General features: G+C 41.5%; 1 protein-coding gene across 2 annotated transcripts in view; it reads right to left on the reverse strand.

Annotated features, from left to right (window-relative positions):
- The window catches only part of Ptchd1 (patched domain containing 1), a 56,677-nt gene extending 56,358 nt beyond the window's left edge, over nt 1–319 (reverse strand). For both annotated transcript variants that reach the window (XM_087193632.1, XM_004866191.3), the window contains exon 1: nt 186–319. The gene's annotated coding sequence lies outside the window, so the exon portion shown is untranslated. The remainder of the gene's footprint in view (nt 1–185) is intronic.
- Nucleotides 320–18,822: the final 18,503 nt, after the last annotated feature.

Genomic DNA, 18,822 nt, shown 5'->3' on the forward strand with positions numbered 1-18,822 from the left:
CCCGCGGCCGCGCCCGCCCCGAGAGCCCCCCAGCCTGGCGGCCTCCGCGCCGCCCCCACTCCGCCCTCCCCCGAGTGCCCTCCCCACCCTCGGCCGCCTCCCCGCTCGGGGGGCTTCCCGCTGCGCTGCCGCGAGCGCGGTCGGGGCCCGGGGCAGCCCCCGCGGCGCGTCAGGACCCCACTCACCCGATCCCCGAGGCCAACGACGGGGTGGCGCGGGGAGCGGCGGCGGCGGCGCTATCTCCGGGAGACTCCGCGCGCCAGCCCAGGAACACGAGGACTGAGAATTCCAGGCTACACCCAGTCCCCTCCCCTCGCAGTGCTCCCCTCCCCCGGCCCGGCCCGCCTCGCTCGCCCTCCCCTCCCCTGTCCTCCTCTGGGGAGACCCAGAGATAAATAAAGAAATGGCCCGGATCTTCCCAACAAAAAGTAAAGAGTTCTCCCGTGGGAATTGGGGGCGTCGGGCGCACCCGCTTAGAGCTGAGTCTCCCCAGAGGCGGAAAGGAGCTGGCTGAAGACAGCGAGCGCCCGGGCTCACGCCAGGCTCAGGTGGTGGCGCGTACTGGCTGGTGCCGAGAGGGGGTGGGGAGAGCCAAGACTCTCGAGGGTGGAAATCGCGCCTCCTCCCAAGTAAGAGCCATAGCCCCAACACTGCAGCTTCGGCAGGACCCTGGGCTCTGGCTGTGCGTCTGGAACACGTTCACCCCAAATGTGTCCGTGGAGAATTTTCCTCGCGCGCCCTCATTTAGGACGGCTCCGGAGTGCACTGGGGCTGGGCAGTTTTGCTGCTTGCCCCCCAATCTCCCCACCCAATCCCCCAGTAATAAAAGTGCCCTCGGTGGAACTGTCTGTCGCCAGGGCTCCTGGGCACCGGGTTCTTCGCCCTGCCTTCTCCTCCTCTCTCTGTCCTCACTGGCAAGTCTGGGGGACCTAGTGCGGCGGGGCTGGCTCGGGCGCCCCTGCGGGTGTAGAGTGTTTGGGAAAGGCTGGTCAGGGAGCGGTAGTTAACCCCCTTCTCTCCCTTACACTCTCCACTCTTCCTCCACACGCGAGCTTGTGAGCGGGGGAAACCTTATCTCGGACCTGGAAAGACACAGGTTTCCTAGCCTGTCAAGGCGCAGGGGCGCGGGGGAGCCCGGGGGGCGCCGACGGCTTGGCAAAGTTGGGCGTGCGCGCGCCAGCGTGAGCTAGCAGGCAGCCACTGTGGTTCCCCTCGCGCTCCTCCTCGGGAGAATTCCCTGAGAAGGCGGGCGCCGGCTTCGGCCCGGGATAGACCTGCGGCGGCGGCGGGAACGGCCACGCACAGGTACAATTTAGCGCGTTTGTTTCAGCGCGCTCCAACCCCTCGGGTTCACCCACCGCAGGGCAAATCGAGGCAGATCTTGGAGTGTGGGTCACTGAGGCGCACCGTCCGGGCCGAGGAGAGGGGCGGGGACCAGGGCGCGAAGAAGGGGTCCTCAGGCTCTCCGCTCCAAGCGTTTGGCCTTACCCCACGCTTCCCAGGGCCAAGAGTTGAGTGGGAGGCAGTGGCGGCCAGAGGTGCGGTTTCTGGAGTGTGGCCCGCACTATTGAGCGTGGACATGCATATTAATCAAAGCTGAAGGCAGACGGAATAGGGACGGGAGGGAGAGGGAGCCAGGGAGGGAGGAGAGAGGAGAGAGGGCAGAGGGCAGAGGGGAGAGGGGAGAGGGAGAGAAAGGAGGAGAGAGGAGAGAGCGAGAACTCCGGCAATTCCTAACGTTCCCATCCTAGACTCCCCAGTGCCAAGTGGCCCACCACTTCTCAAACTGAACTTGGGAACTTGCACGTTGGAAACAGGAAGTCGCAGGCTGGGAATTCCTCTTTTTGAAGCTCTCCTCCCTTCCCGTCTACACTCCGACAGCAACACCTGCAAGTGATGGGCTGTCCACCCCGGGGACACCGCGCCCTGATCGGCTTGTGCTCCCTGGGTCCGTTCACCCACCTCTCGTCCACTTTTGCTGCTCATTCTCGCTCTTCCCCACCCTGCTCGCTCTTTCTCCCTTGGACGCCTAAGTCCGGCAGCTTCCACCCAACACCCAGCCCTGGCCCGCTGCCTAACGCCACCCTCAGGAGGGACACTTTCTCAGGAGGGAAAGGGGCTAGAAATTCCCCCGCCACACTCCACTGGCGCCCTTCCCCCAGCATTTTAATTTCTGCTTGCCGAGGCATCGCTGCTCTGCAGCGCTTTGCTGATTCACGATGATTGCGGAGGGAAAAGCCTCATTGACTTGTGCCCCTGCAAGCGGCAGGCCGAGCAAGAGCGGCTGCTAGGGCAAACGCTTTGGGAAACCACCCACCATCGAGCAGTGGAGGTGCTAAATGGCAGGGTGGATGCCCTGCGTGGCTTTCAGCCCGGGCAGAGGGGCAGAGGGGCAGAGGGAAAGATGGGGAGGGGGGGAGTGGCAATGGGAAATACTGCGAGCCCAGCTCTGAGCCAGCGGCATCTAGTGGGTGGGCACCTCTCAGGAGACCTAAAATCGGTCTCTTTGCAGCGAAGGAACAGGGTTGTTTCATGTGCCCAGATGCCCGCGCAGGGACAAAGTAAGAGAAGGGAAAGGGAAACCAGCCCACAGGTGTAGTTGGGAACCTTTACTATTTTGGCGAAGCTCTTTCCATTCTGAAGTCTTTGTTTGTACAGTACTTCCAAGTGATTTGCCCCCAACCTTAGTTTTCCTCTTTAGAATTTCTGGCCTTTTAATGTCAGCCTTTATGCAGGCTGAAGAGCAGGCATGTCCTCTCTCAGTACCCTGGGCTGAATCTTAGAACCTGAGACAATCAGCATTGCTCAGCTGGCCAGGGTGGGCGTGTTGTCCTCCCACAAAGAAAGGGCCCTTCCTTTGAGACCAAGACATGGCTAGTCCTCCCAACGCTATTTCTAACTGTCCCCTGCGGGGGAACTGCCACCCTGCTTGTTTTCATTCTGAGACAGAACTGCCTGAGAGTGGGTCTTTAACCGGTTTTTATTGTGGGTAATACAGTTAATGGAGAGAGAGAGAGAGAGAGAGAGAGAGAGAGAGAGAGAGAGAGAGAGAGAGAGACCCATGAGGGTCTCCTTATTTTTCTTTTGACATTCAGGGAGCATTGCCACTGCAAAAGACTTGGATTTGCTTTTGGGAACATCGCAGTGGGAACAGAGTCCATCAATCCATTCATTAATTACATTACCTCTTTAGATTTTAATTAATGCATATTAATATTAGTCATTTAGGAACTAACAAGAAAAAGAAGGAAACAAAACACCCATATCCTCTGTACTCCCACCACTTTAAAAAAGGAATCACTGTTAATAATTACTTGTACACATAGATAATATAATATGGAGATTAAGACTTTTGGTTCTAGAACCACTGAGTTGAGTCCTTGCTCCACTATTTATTGGCCACCATATATGGTATTTAGTGAGTAACTTCACCTGTTTATGCCACAGTTTTCTTTTCTGGAAAATGGGAATAGCGATAGTACCACCCCCATAGAGTTGCTGTGGTAATTTAAATGGATTAGAAGATGTAAAATACTTAAAATAGCACCTAGAATATAAAACCCACCTAATTTATTATAGTTACCGTAATTCTAGTCTTCTCTGTATATGTGTGTAGAAAGAAAATCAGTTCCTGACATGCAAGAGCTGGCCTGGCATTATCAGCTGGGCCGTAGTGTTGCTAGGAGCTGTTCTGGCACCCACAACTAAGCTTTGGTGTTCTCTGGTTGAACCTAAAGCATTTCCTAAAATGCTGATGTCAGATAAGGGTGTTCTGTAACTGCAAAGTATTAAGACAAAACGAAGACCACTCTATAACCATGTCTGAACACAGACCAAACATGAACCTTGTCCAAACCACAAAAATGACTAAACAGGTTCTTATTCTGGTTAATATAGGTGACTATTATAGCCTTTTAAAACACAAATTACAGTGTTAGTCTTGTTCTAGTTCTCTCTCTCTCTCTCTCTCTCTCTCTCTCTCTCTCAATAAAGATTTATTAAGCCATTCAACCATAAAACTATCCCTGCTCGCTGATGACATCCAATCTGGAGAAAAGCTCACTTACATAAACCTTTCCCCAAAGCACTTAATACAAACCCATATGATTTTTAACATTTTGTTATTAACATGTGCCTTAGTTCTCCATGGTGTGTGTTCTCCCTTACTGCAATGAAAAATGAACCCAACTTGGTCAACTACTTGTATGGTCCTGGTGGTCTTTGACATTGACAACATATATACAGTGTTTATGTATTGAGGATCATAATAAACATTCTGTTTGGTAATCATTTTTTCCCATTAAGATCATGGGCATTTTCTCATGTCAAGTAATATTGCTATGAAAGATTTTAATGACTATAGAATTCCATTACGTGGCTGAACTTTAATTTATTTAACTTATATTGTTGGAGATTTAATTTAAAAAATATTCTATTGTAAATAACACTGGGTGAACATCCTGCACATAAAGCTCTGACTGCATCTTTGTTTTTTAGGGTCAAATACCCACCACTACATTTTAAGTAAATGCCCCTAACATATACCTTTCTAATTATTGTTACATTGGGAGAGACAAAGTCATTCCTTCACAGTATTTTATGTGATAAAATACTGAATTAGTACTACTTTACAGGGATTTCTATTACTTGCTACATTTGGAATCAGTCTCTTGGCTCGGTCTTGCTCAGAGGTGCCAGAAAGGTTGATTATGGTATGGGAGTGTGGATTTAAAGTAAAAGATTATTTGGTTTGATAAGGTTAGAAACAAGGATCTACTCTTGCCTAGCAAATGTGTCCGGTGTTAACTTTTAATTACACCACCATTTTCTGCCTAAGAAACAATGAATTATTTTCATGCACATGTATTAAATCTAAACAGTTTGATGTCAATCATGAAATCACTTTGCATAATGGGATTATGCAATGGATGTTTGAGAAGCTGCAATTGAGGCTGGCACTTACTATGGTCATTTGTCATTACTTTATACTTTCCCAATCTCAATAATACCGATATATTGCTAAGTGAAGGGTGTTTCTGCCATCTTTAAAGATCTAGGTGAGATTTCTTGTAGAGTGGAAACATATGCATGGGAAGTCAAACAAGGGTTACCCATCTGAAATAGGGAAGTCCCCTGGCAAATATCATATTTGCTTGCAGTGGGGATGTCTTCATGACATATCCACTGGATCTTATCCTTGTTTTAACAAGGGAGCTATTTTATGCACAACAATACTGTATTCCTTAAAATGAGACCCCAAGGAAAACTTCTAAAGATAGTTTAAACTTGTAGTTGAAGAGAGAAAGCTGGTGTGGCAAGCTCTAACAGTCTGAGATGAAGAGACATGATGCTGTGTATAGAAGAACCCTGCCCCAAAGGGGCATATCTTGGTCTCATTCTACCAACTTAGTGTCACCATGAGTCTTTTAGAAGAATGATCCAGGATGAATAAGGAAAAGATCATGGAAAAATCATTTTCCAAAATAAATACAGTGTTCAATTTCACACAATTGTTTTGGGGAAAACATTTTGGCATACACTACCTGGATGTCTGTGCTCACATTGCCACTGGTGGGTGAGGCAGTCTGGTCCAAACCTTTGCCTTGCTTTTTCCTTCAAGTGGAAAGTATGGACTTATCTCCTCTCCACCTTTTAAAAATGCTTCCATCCTTCAAAGTTTTCTTAAAACCTCAGATCATATATAATTAAATTTACTTGGACTGACACAACCAAGATTGATTAATTTAACTTCATTGAGCAATTTTATTTGAATTACTTCATTGAGCAAATTCCTACTGTGGCTGATGATTAGGAAAAATTGAATAAAAGATTCCTTTCTCTGAGGAATTTGTTGTCTAATAGCATTGACTAAATATATATAGAATTAAAATATAAAGCTGTATAATGTAAATGACAGAGATGTTCCATCCCACCAATTTGTGGGTCCCTATAAGGGATAGATGGGGCTAGGGATATAGCTCAGTGATAAAGCACTTGGTAGCATGCTTGAGGCCCCAGGTTTGATCCCCAGTATTACACACACACACACACACACACACACACACACACACACAGGTGTAGACAATATCAGTTTGATCTCTAGTCCTAGAATATCTTTATCCTAGAGTTATCATTTTGCTTCCTGTTTTGTTTCCTCGTGATCTAATGCTTCACATGTGTGTATAATATTTTTTCTGTTCTCTTCACAAAATTTTAACCTTCTAATGACCAAGAACCTTACCTTGAACTTTTTATTCTATCTTCAGAGCCTCAATGCCATGATTTGGTGCAGAGCAGGCTTGAGTAAATATATGTTAGTGGCTTATTAGAGTAAAATGCATTAAGTTGCCCAAGGAAGATGAGGATGTTGTCGACTCTGACAAATGGTTTTTAAAATCATTAATAAAATTGGAATCAATGATAGGTGATAAAGCAAATAAAAGAAGTTAATAATTCTGATTTCACTTATTCAAAATATGTGCTAATGTACATGAGAAATTTGGATTGCAAATAAAATGGGTGTGAGGGCATACTGATTTAAGAGGAACCCTTTAAATTGGATTGGATGAGTACATTTTAATGTGCAAATGAGTGTTGCTAATTATAAATGAGTTTTACTAAACTAGGTGGAATGGGACACTGGTTTAGACACATTTTACAAAGAATAGTTTAAGGCACTGGAGACACTGAAAGCAGTAAAGTGTAAAGCATTTAAAAGTGAATCTATGGCTTGAGTGGTTAGAGGATTGTGTTTCAGCACACATATTGGCTTTTTGATAGCCTTTCTGATCACTGGGCTAGTGGAGGTCCCCTTTCTATTTTTTCTTTGAAATGGGCCTAAAATTTTGATATTGGTCAAAGAGGATACACTCCTTATTCTTGGTGATACCTGAGTAATGTTACTTTTTTAAAAATAGTAAACAAAGTACAATTCAGGCTTTTCATTAAGTCAAACTAGCTTTCCCTCTATTGCATCTAAATAAGCTACATCATTCATTTTCAGCACCAGGGACAGATCTGATTGAACCTAATACCCCTACCCTTTCCAGCCTTCTTCACTTCCAAGTTAGTTTTAGAGAAATGTTAGAGTTACAAAGGTTCTTTAACTGTGTAATCCAAGAGTTGAACATATTTTATAAGATATGCCAATTAAAATGGAAATAAATTTAAATTGGTAGACCACTAATCCAATATTACCACATTTCAAATTATGCCCAATACTTTATGCCTTTATGATGTGTTTGTCTGGGGAGGGAAACATTTAAAGGAAAATGTTAAAAATTATTAAAATTTAATCTCTTACATTTTAGGAATAATTGTGCTGAAAATTTACAGGAAGGATAGAAAACAGAGAAAAGATGATTTTAATGCTTTTTATGTGCAAGTTTAAACCTAGGCATTTAAAAGTATCTTAACCTATGTAATTTGCAAAATCACTCTGTAGGCTATTATTGTCAAACCCATTTTAAAGTGAAGAAATTGAGGATTAAAGAGATTGTTTTGTCCAGGGTTAGTTACACTGTAATTGGAGTATAAATACAACCCAAGATGATTTTACATCAAAATATGTATTTGTCTGCTCAATACTTTTACTTTTAAGCATAAAATTACTTGATTTATTTTCTAAAATGCCTTAACTATCATAATGTGCAAAAAGCACTATTATCAGATAATATATTGTGCCATGAATATTATAAACAATATATTGGTATTTATGTATTTCCTAATAATATAGTAAAGAGGCAATATTTTGGCCTGCCAATTAATCAGTTTTTCAATATTTGGTTTCATTTCTGATGTTGGTATTTCTTTGAGGAGTTCTGTGGACCAACAAAAGTATTGTTATGGAACCCAAAATGTTTGCTGATCTAAGCCAACCCACTCTTTTTGCAGATGGCAAAACTTCTGCAGTCCTTGTCTGGATTCTACCAAGAAAAATCCCTCAAAATGTTAAAATGGAAAGCTGTCAAGTGATTCCAAAATACATAACAGAAAAAGCAACCAAATAGACTCTGACCTTATGCATGTTGAAATGCTTCCATTTTTCAGTGGTTTACCAGTCGTCATTATATCACTAAGGGAGAGCTGCTTTAATTCTCTTCTTTCACTGTATAAAGTGAAAAGAGACCATTCTAATCACCAGATCCATTGTCTTATGTTTGAAATAGAGGACATAAAAAATCAGGGACTTTCCTGATACAACTCTTAGCTTCAGGGTAGTCTTTCTTTGATGTTTATATAATTTAATCCTTTAAAAAGATGTACTCTAGAGCATAACCTAAGAACAAAGCACTTTATCCCTTCTGTTATTAGAACTGTGTACTTCTTGCTTTGACTTTTAAAAATGACAAAGCTACAAGGCATTCCGTTCCCCATGGCTGATCACTTCCTCCTAGTGAATGGCATTATGTTCGTGAATTAATTAATAGCAAAATGTGATTTATATATCCACAAATACTAGAACTGTAGAAAAGTTAAATCAGGAGGCAGTTCCTAGGAGAAGCTAAGTAGGGAAAGAAAACAGTTCAAAGATCCCTTTTACTAAGATAGAGACAGGACTTGGCATTTCCAGGGCTGCTTTGCTTCCACCTTCAGGCATCTTTTGAATATTGTAAAGATTATTCTAGACTTGGATAACTCTGTTCTGACAAGAGTTAAAAGGTTTAGCCTTAGGTGACTGCCATTACTTCCTGGAGCATACCAAGCAACAGTAACTAAAGTAGTTTGTATACTACCCTAGCCATTAGCAGATATGGTCCTCCATCTAGCTGTTTCCTCACTGTATTTACGATTTCTGCCCTTAAAATGAGTATTATAAAGAAGATGATTATATCTTCCTGCTAAGGATTTTATGTGTAAAACGATGATGAATTTTTTTTTTTTTTTGGTACCGGGGATTGAACTCGGGTCCTTTCACTTGTGAGGCAGGTGGCGGAACCACCGAGCTAAATCCCTGGCCCAAACAATGATGAATATAAAGAGCATATATAGAGCCTGCTAGGTTCAAGGCACTTTATTAAATGTGGAGCATGAAGAGATGTAGAGACCATTCTTTCAAAATGTCCACTGTCCAATGGAGTAAGCCCAAAGGTGAAACAAGAAACTTGTGTAGTATGGAAAGAACTTTGGTGTGTTATGGGATCAGTAAGAAGGGTTTCTTCTAACCTCACTTGGAAAGCAGAGGTGAGGTTTAGAAAAGCTTTGAAGAGGATGTGCACATATGCTTTGTTGTGCTCCATTCCTATCCTCTTGGACTCTCCTGGAAGCTCACTTTATTAGCTCCCATATAGGCTGATGGCTTCCTACTCCTCTCTAATTGACATATTTTCTAGCCATGGGACATGCTGCAAATGCCCAATAACTAACACCCTGAGGAGTGACTGTGAATTAATGAGGGATAGGAAAATAAATAAATACCCAGGCATTTTTGCTTCCCTGTGGGACAACTCAGAGATGCATTTCCCACAGGCTTTCAAAGAATTCCCAGCATAGTGGAACCCTACTTGCTTATAGCACTAACACCCTCACACTCACTAATACACCCTTTATTGGTGCTCTCTCTTCATTTCGTCATTCTTCTTTCTGAGAATCTTTTTTGTTTTGTTTGAGACAGGTCTCACTATGTACTTCAGGCTGGACTTGAACTCACTATGTAGCTCATGCTGGCCTCAAACTCCCAGCAATCCTCCTGCTTCAGCCTCTGGAGTGCTGGGATTACAGCCATGTGCCACTATGCCCCACCTTGCTTTCTAGGCATCTTGTCCCCCCCCCCTCCCCGCCGCCAAAAATACCCCACTCACTTCCACATCTTTGTTTTGGGATCTGTCTTTGGGGGAACCCAACGCAAAACAGAAGATGACATCTAAATGGAGTCCTAAAGTTACCAGTTAGTCAAACCTAAAAAACTAGTATATAAATTACCTTAGTAAAACTGTTTAAAAATTAGGTAACCTACTATGCAGGGAAAGGAAAGAATATTCCAAGCAGAAAGAATAACATCTCAAATTATAAGGATGAGATAGAGATAGCTTGTTTTGAGAGCTACAAATAGGCAGTAGTTTGGAAAAGCAATAGTTTGGAATTGGTTAAAAAGGAACTTACAAGCTTAGATAAAGGCCTGGGTATTTGTTGTGAAGGCAATGGAGAGCCATTTCAGGGAATTAAATGGGTATTTATGGCCAGGTTTGGGTTTATAGTTTAGAAATCTGGTGGCCACATAGTAGGTAAATAAGGGATGACAACTCTAAAGGCAAAGAGACCAGTTTAGAGGTCATGATGATGATCATGACAAGAAGGATTAGGGTTTGTAGCAAAGTAAGGACCAGAAGGATGGACAGAAAGGGAAGAGTTGATATATTAATAGAGACATAGAATTGGCAGGACTCAGATGATTGCAAAATGGAGCTAAGATAATTGCATTGTAGGTTTTGAAAACACAATATCATACCTACCCAGATCCAACCCAAGAAGTGTTAGTTTATTCTTACCAAATTCCATTGGGGAATAGATATTCTTGTCAGGATGAGGAAAAAAAGATAGGTGGACTGACTGTGTTAAACTATAAACTACAACAAATGGGATATGAATGGAAAGGATTGGGCATGACAGTTGGATAGGGAGGTCAGCGGCCTGGAGGAGCCCACAAGGTGGAGGCTATAGTCCCTTAGATCAAATCCATTATGTGGAGATTCATGTGTATTAATAAATGACATTGCTTCTGAGGGAATTTAATTAGATTTGAGGGCCAGTTGTTTAGATGAAAGAACTTTTCTTAGAGAAGGAAAGAGGATAAATATGGAGAAAGAAGACAAGGAGGAGGGGGCAGGGAGGGAGAGAAAATGTACAGTTTTCATGGGTGAAAGTCTCCTGAAACCTCCTCTCTTTGGTTCATCTCAATTCTCTCCATCTTTATAATGCACAACTGGAGATTTTCCTTCTGATGATTTGTTAGAACCCATTCCTAAAGGTAATCAAAGCTCATATCCACTGTACATATAAGGTCCCCATTCCCTGAAAGCAGCTTATCCCTTTGTTCAAAAATATATAGAGACACATATATGCACACACTCTTGGACTTGCTTTAATTTACACAGTTAGAAATGACATTGAAATAAGAAAATAAGACCAATGTTTTTAGTGTTAGACACTTCCTTTCACTGACAATTGTGTGGGGTACTGTAAATATGAGACCATTTTAATGAAGTATTTTTATTTCTATCATGAATAGTGCTGCTGTGAACATTCCTGTATCAGTTTTTGGGCAGACACAAGTTTTGATTTCTCCTGGGTATATACCTAGGAGAGGAATTGCTCGTTTGTATAACTCCATGTTTAACATTTTGAAGAACTAAAAAACTATTTTCCAAAGCATCTGACTTATTTTTCATTTTCATCAGCAATGCTTTTTTGTTTGTTTTTAACAAATGTTGTTTGTTTTTAAATCATTATACATTCTTTTCTAAACTTATTATTAGATGTTAGTTCCATAGAATCTTTGCAATTTCACTCTTGATTTCTCACTTGTAAATTCTCACTTCTGGTGAAAAACTTTTAAAAAATATCTTAAAATGTAACTTGAAAATCCCCTAATATCATAAGAATTGGTGAGATTATATATAAGATATATTGGATTGCGCCAATTGATTACTCAGTCAGGTGTGAGAGGCTATTTGTTTGCAGATCCCAAATTTCAAAGTGCAATGTCCACATCTTGCAGCAGTCTTTCATAGGATCTTCAATTCAGGGGGATGATTTTAGGCCATGGGACAGCAAAGATGGAATATGGTTTACAACATATGTCACAGTGTGTGACCATAGTGGCGTAGAGGATGAATGTTTATTTGGAGACGAGACTTAGTTCAATCACCCAGTGGCCCAGAGAGGCTATCTCAACCTAGAGAAACCAGCATTAGAGAGACTTGCAGGAGAAGCCTCAAAGCTGAGAACTCTCCAGCTTTTATTTAGAATATCAGTGTAAGTAAAAAAGCAGAATAAAAGCAGTTTGGGCAAGGAGCTGTTTCAAGGCTATGCAGTTTTCCTTGGGGAAAGGGGAAGGACAACAACCAGACACAACATACTTCATTAATCTAAACTTCTTGTTGTTTAACCACTCATTTCTCATAGAGCCTGTGTTCTTTTGCCCCACAGTTTAACCATCCACTTCTCAGCCAAGTCCCTCACACACATGATAGTCCCTGATCTTATACCCATAAAGGGAAAGAAAAGAGGGGGAGGCCAACAAGAAGTAAAAGACCCAGAGAGAATTGTGGACGATCACAAAGATTTAACATGAGATCTGTTACTTACAGTTTGGATAGTAGCTGGAGAACCAATGCTCGAGTAACAATAATAAATCTGATTTGGACCCCCTTGGAAGCTTGCCCAATGCTATAATTTGGAAGTTGAATGTCCTCCAAATATCCATGTATTAAAGGCTTAGTACCCAGTGCAGCACTACTGGGAAATGGTGGGTGGCACTTAGGAGGTGGAGTCTAGTGTGAGGCCCTTAGGGCATTGGAAAAATGCCTTTGAAATGGATTGTAGGACCCTGCCCACTTCCTCTCTCTCTTTTGCCGCCTGGCCTTGAGGTGAGCAGTGTTCTCTGCCATACACTCCCTGCCACTGTCATCCAAAACACCCAGCAGAGGCCCAAAGCAGTGGGTCCACTCAGTCTTGGGCTGGAACATCCAAAACTGTGAGCTTTGTATGTTACTATCTCAGGTATTTCATTATAGTGACAGAAAGCTGACTTATATGCCCGATTCATGTTTTCCCTTTCTTCAGTTCAAACTATTCTCCCCAACTTTAGCCTTCCAGTTCCACCCTACATCTATCCAGCCAGTCTCCATTACTCTGGCTAGTAGGGTAGTGATGAAAATTGAAAAAATGGGAAAAAGAGGAAAATGAAAACACATATGTTTATTACCTTTCCCCCTACTTCTTGGCCTTCCTATTTCTTATCATTCTGGCAGGCCTATTGTTTAGGCCTCACTTGGAATAGTAACACCGTGATCTCTTTAAAGCAGTTAGCATCACCTAAGCCACAGTAATGAATTTCCCTTTAGAACAATAAAGATGAAATAGAGTGGTGACAAAATCCCACAGGAAGGACTATTAACTAATATTATTAAGCGATACTTTCTAAATGAAACATTTTCTCCTCCACTGTAATATTTCATTATTAATAGTCCTTAGGAATTTAAAGAAAAGAAAGAGCTCTTTATTTCTCTGGCTTGGTCTCTTGGTATTTATAAAGAAATCTAGGCTTTATGATGCCACAAACCAGTGGTCAGTCCAGGCAATCTGATAAAAGAACAAAAAATCAATCACATTATTTGGTATTATGTAGATGAAAGAGCCAATTGTTTGAAGTATTTACATGCAAATCATTTATTTTGACATCATATGGGCATAGTCAAATCAATATTTAAATAGTACTTTAAAAAGTCATTAATTGGAAACCATATTTGCTGGTTATCTCATATATATATATATATATATATATATATATATATATGAATGAATATTTCTTATTTAACAGATGGCTTTGCATCAATCCCATCTCAGAAATTAGTAAACACAGATTTTCCTAACCATGGAATGGAAGTAAATACATAAGAAGGGACCAGAGGCAAAAGGCAACTTATAGAAGCTATGAAAATCAAGTCAGTGATATTTTTTTAAGTTTCTTTTTTATTAGTATATTTTTGTAATACATAATAATTACATTTATCTTGGGGGAATTGGTTCATATACATAGTGTATCTTAATCATCTTTAGACAGTGGTAATTTGTTATTGGTGGTAAGGTAATCTGTGGAAGAGATAGCACTTGGAAATTCAAACATCAGAGATCTTGGATATTAATCTGGTATATGAATAGCCTAGGACTGTCATAACAAAATATTGAAAACCAGGGGCTAAAATGACAGAAAATCACTTTATCACAGTGATGGAGGCTGGAAGTCTGAGATCGAGGTGTGGGCAGGTTTGGGCTGTGAGGGAGAATCTGTTTCATGCTTTCTCACCTAGATTCTGGTGATTTGCTGGCAATCTCTGGCTCTCCTTGTCTTTGTAGATACATTAGCCTTGATATTTACATGGAATTCTCTCTGTGTGTGTATCTGTGTCCAAATTCTCCCTTTTGTTAAGGACACCAGCCATACCAGATTAGGGCTCACCTTACTCCAGTTTGACCTTATCTTAACTAATTATACCTGCAATGATGCTATTTCCAAATAAGGTCACATTACAAGATACAGGGCCTTAGGATTTCAATATATGAATTTTGAGGACACACAATTCAACCTATGAAGTTTAGTAAGAGATCAATTCTACTTCTGTAAAGGCCCAGCAACTTCTGTGAGCTAGGGCAGAAGTTACTTTCCGTTCAATGTTTTGGGATGAAGATAAGGGCAAAGTAGAAAAATGTGTCCAAGTTTTCATAAATCTGCTGTCAGTTGGGTGCTAGAAACATATAATCCTATTTTTTTCACTTAATGCCCTTCTGATACCTTATTTCTGCATTTCAGAAGGCTGAGACTGAAAGTTGTTTACAATTTGAGATACAAGAGAAACTTGAACTAGTGTGACTATAGTCTTACTTTGAGTGTTTAATGTTGTCCAGTCCAGCTTGAAGTTTTGTGGTAGAAGACCCATAGGTATTTTCTTTTTAAAAAACATTTTATATAAATCACTCTCTCCCACAGGAGACATTTCAATCCCCCAAGAATTTTCAAATGCTCTCTCAGTCTTCTCTACTGCTTCACTTAAGAATGTGCCCTAATTGTTCAGCTTACCTGCTGCATCCCCCACCCCAGCTCATGGTATGGCTGTCATCTTTACACTTATGTAACTTTCTTGTTAGATTTGGGAGAGAATTACTTGGGTATTATTTTCCACCCAGAAGAAAGAAGGTTGAGATCATTCTTTTACATATCCTTGACACTAAGATTAGGACCAGCATATATGAATTGCCAGTCCTTGCTGTTAATGGTTGATTTGCAAGGCCATCTCTTTCTCTAGGACATTACTACTAGCAATGTCCTTTTGAGCTATAGACCTTTTGTGAGTAATGTCACAGGATATTTGTATCCATGTTCAACTGGCCTAAGAAGGCACCTTGCTCTTACTTGTGACAAGATTTTGTCACCTTGCTCTGTTTAATTTGATAGTTTCATCGAAGTGGCTCCTTTTAATTATTGATTTTTGTGGAAGGTTTTAGTAGGAAATTAATAGAGGTTGCCCAGTGTGGTGGCTCACGTCTGTAATCCTAGCTCTTGGGAGGCTGAGGCAGGAGGATTGCCATGAGTTTAAGGCCAGCCTGCACTACATAATAAGACCCTGACTCAAACACACACTCACGACTATGCCTACATGACATAGGAACAAGTGGAGGATTGAATCAATCCACAGACAATTTAGTGGGGAAAAAATTGTTAGGTTGAGCTTCCATTTGGTGCCCCTTGGCTAAGTGTTGTATATATTTATACATGCATACTTCTTGATTGGATTTATATATGTGCATTTATAATTATAATCATGTTCCTTATTTGTATAGTGGAAATTATTGAGTTTAATCATGATTTTTTCTCTATACAAATTACTGACCAATATTTATTAAAGTTCACTGTGTGTATCACTTGGGGTATGCAAAAGATTGGAATCCTGTTCTCAAGGAGCTTGATATCTTGATGGGGAGATACGAATCTTCATTCACTCAACAAATATTTATAAAGCAACTAATATATGGCAGGCCCAAATTGAAAACTGATCTATATGATAAGTGAGCCATCATTTCTACCTCAAGTAGGTACATTGGAAGACAGAGAGAAATTGACAGCATGTGGTGAAAGTATGGGGAGGACTTCACTAGGGGGAAGCCCAGGGCATCGCAAGGGCTGGTATTAGGGATAATGAACTGAGACTGAGTCAGACAGGCTTCCTTGAGGCAGAAGACGGCTAAAAGAATGCACCACTGTTCTGTATGTGTTTTGCCCTAAAGAGTGGTGCAGGCATGTGTGATATTCAAAGATGGAAGAAGTCACTTCATGCTGGGCAATGAGGGTAGACTTCATAGAGCAGTGGTGTTTGAGGTAAACTGTGAAAGTTGATGTCAAAAACTGTACAAATGTGGCTACTCTGCACCTGTGCGTTGTGGAAACTTTCTGTAGGGAGTAGGGGTGATGAGACAAGCCTGAGGTCAGAGGTAGAAAATGTCACTAACCAGAGAGAATGTTTACCATTCAGTTTGAACCCAGCCACTACTGCTATCCAGTATCATGCATATGTGTGGGATAGGAGGTTGTTAGGGGAGGGGTGTGCTTCACAGATGATTACAGGAACAGAGCAGTGTGGCTATTTTAAGTTGATAGATACTAGGAAGAAGGGGCTATTCTGGTGTATGAATTAAGAATGTTTTTGTCTATTTAACAAGCACCAACTAAGAGTGGATTTGAGATAAAACAAAACAAAACAAAATAAAACAAAAAAATTACTTTTCCTGCATAACCCAAGTCTAGAGGTAGCTTCTGGGGCATTGGTCAATGGTTCAGCAGTATCAGGGCTGGCAGGCATTTTGTCCTTCTTTTGGCTTGCCCATCATGTTTGTTGCTTTATAGTCAAAATACAACCATCACTACTCTAGGCATTGAAAACATGAAGAAGGGGAAAGTTATATCTATAACCTTAGTAAAGAAAGTAGTATTTTCTTCAGAATCACACAGCACATTTCCTTTCATTTTGTAATTGCCAGACTTGTAGCATATGGCCACTCTTAGAGGTTTGAAAAGAGATTAGCTTTTTCAACCTTTCAGAAAAGAGGAAGGTAAACGAGTGTTGAGAGCACCAGCATAGAACTAGGGTGTCTGTCTCTGTGTGTCTGCATGTGTAGGAATGCTAGGGTTGCCTGTGGCTGGGTTGGGGACTAGGACTAGGAGGAGTCTTGGTGAGGGGGAATCAAAGAGAAGGCCACTTGACTGGACCCCACACAGTACTCATTTATGACTTTGGGGTAGCTCCTCTCCACCATCATTCTTTCTCCATCCCCTCTCCTGGATCCATATCCTTTCTCCACACCTCAGAAGTTGACTTTCTCATGAATTCTGCCACTAGTCCCTTCCTCTCTCACTTTGCTCATACCTAGAGAGAAATCAGGAAGCTGACATTGGCAGGGCCTGAGATGCCTGCCAGGCCTAGCTGCTGTGCCAACCATGAGCTCCCTCTGGGTTAGGTTTGGAGTTGCCAAGTCTCATATCCCAATCAGACAGAAAGGAGAAAAATAACAGGGGCTTGCATGACCAATGATCAGTACCAGAGAGTTTGTACGAAGCCAGACAGCAGCCACTCTGGAGTAAGAAATATTTGCTGTAAAAACACTGGACTTGTGCGTTTCTACATGGTTTCTGCTTAGTGTCTTAGTAAGCTTGTTTTCCAGAAAGTTCATCCTTGTCATCTCAAAATTAAAAGAGAAAATGAATTTATGTATGCTATGGCAATTAGACCCTCTTTCTTTTTTTTATTAAGTTTATTCATTAGTACATTTTAGATATACAATATAGCTACATTCATTATTGGGATCTTGTTCCTTTACATGATGTATCTTGGCTCTTATTTTTCCCCATTCCCCTGTCCTCCCTTCACCCTCTCCACCCTTCCCTATTTACAAGGATTTTGTTTCCATTTTTTTCCTTTTCTCATATTTTTCTTTTCCCTTCTTTCCTTTCCCCTACCCCTCCCACTTCCCCTACTCCTTTAGACCTTTTCTTCCTCTTTCACAATATCAATCATACATTTTGATCCTTATTTACACTTTTAGTTTTTCACACCAGAGAAACTATTCAGTATTTACACATGTGTGTCCTATTTATTTCACTTAAGAGTATGGCCTCAATGTGCATCCATTTAGCTATAAATGTCTTTAGTTTCTCATTCTTTATGGCTAAGTAGTACTCCATTTTATAAAAAACCACATCTTCTTTATCCAGTCTCCAGTTGATGGGCAATTGGGCTGCTTCCAAGTTTTAGCTATTACAAACTGTGCCGCTATAAACATGGGTGAGCATATATCACTGTGGTACGATTCTTTTAATTCTTTTGGGAAGATACCCAACAGAGGAATTGCTGGGTCAAATGGGACTTCTAATCTTAGTTGTTTAAGGTATCTCCATATTGATTTCCACAGTGGTTGCACCAGTCTGCACTCCCACCAACAATGGAGAAGGGTTTCTTTTTCCCCTCAACCCTGCTAGCATTTGCTGTTGGTTAATTTCTTGATAGCAGCCATTCTTTCTGGGGTGAGGTGGAATCTCAGCGTTGTTTTCATCTGCATCTCTCGAATGACCAGTGATGTTGAACATTTTTTCATATGTTTATTTGCTATTTCTACTTCTTTGTCTGAGAAATGTCTGTTCATTTCAGATGCCCATTTTTGAATTGGTAGACCCTCTTTCTTACTCCTCAGGTCAGAAATGGGAGAAGCCAACCTGATCAAGCTTGAGATTCTTGTAGGAAGGAGGTGGGAGTTAGTTTGGTAAATACCTGGAGAAGAGAAGCCACAATCAAAGGTGATTTCTCCTGTCCTCTCACAGGAGCATTTTACAAGTGATTCACAGCCACAGTTGCCAGTGAGTTAGGGAATCAGAATTTCTAATAAAGTTGATGAGTGAGATTTTAACACAAAAAATTATTTTGCCTCACCAAGTAGTTTTTAATCATAATTTATTATGCATTTCTAAGACCATTAAAGGTGTTCATAAATGTTTCCTAAAGGGTAGCATTGGCCTGTAAAGGCTGAGAAGTACTGCTGGGGCAGTGACACAGGACA

Source organism: Heterocephalus glaber, unplaced genomic scaffold (genome assembly GCF_053883595.1).
Source record: "Heterocephalus glaber isolate CG9 unplaced genomic scaffold, H.glaber_assembly_v1.0 deba00001594, whole genome shotgun sequence".
Lineage (NCBI taxonomy): Eukaryota > Metazoa > Chordata > Mammalia > Rodentia > Bathyergidae > Heterocephalus > Heterocephalus glaber.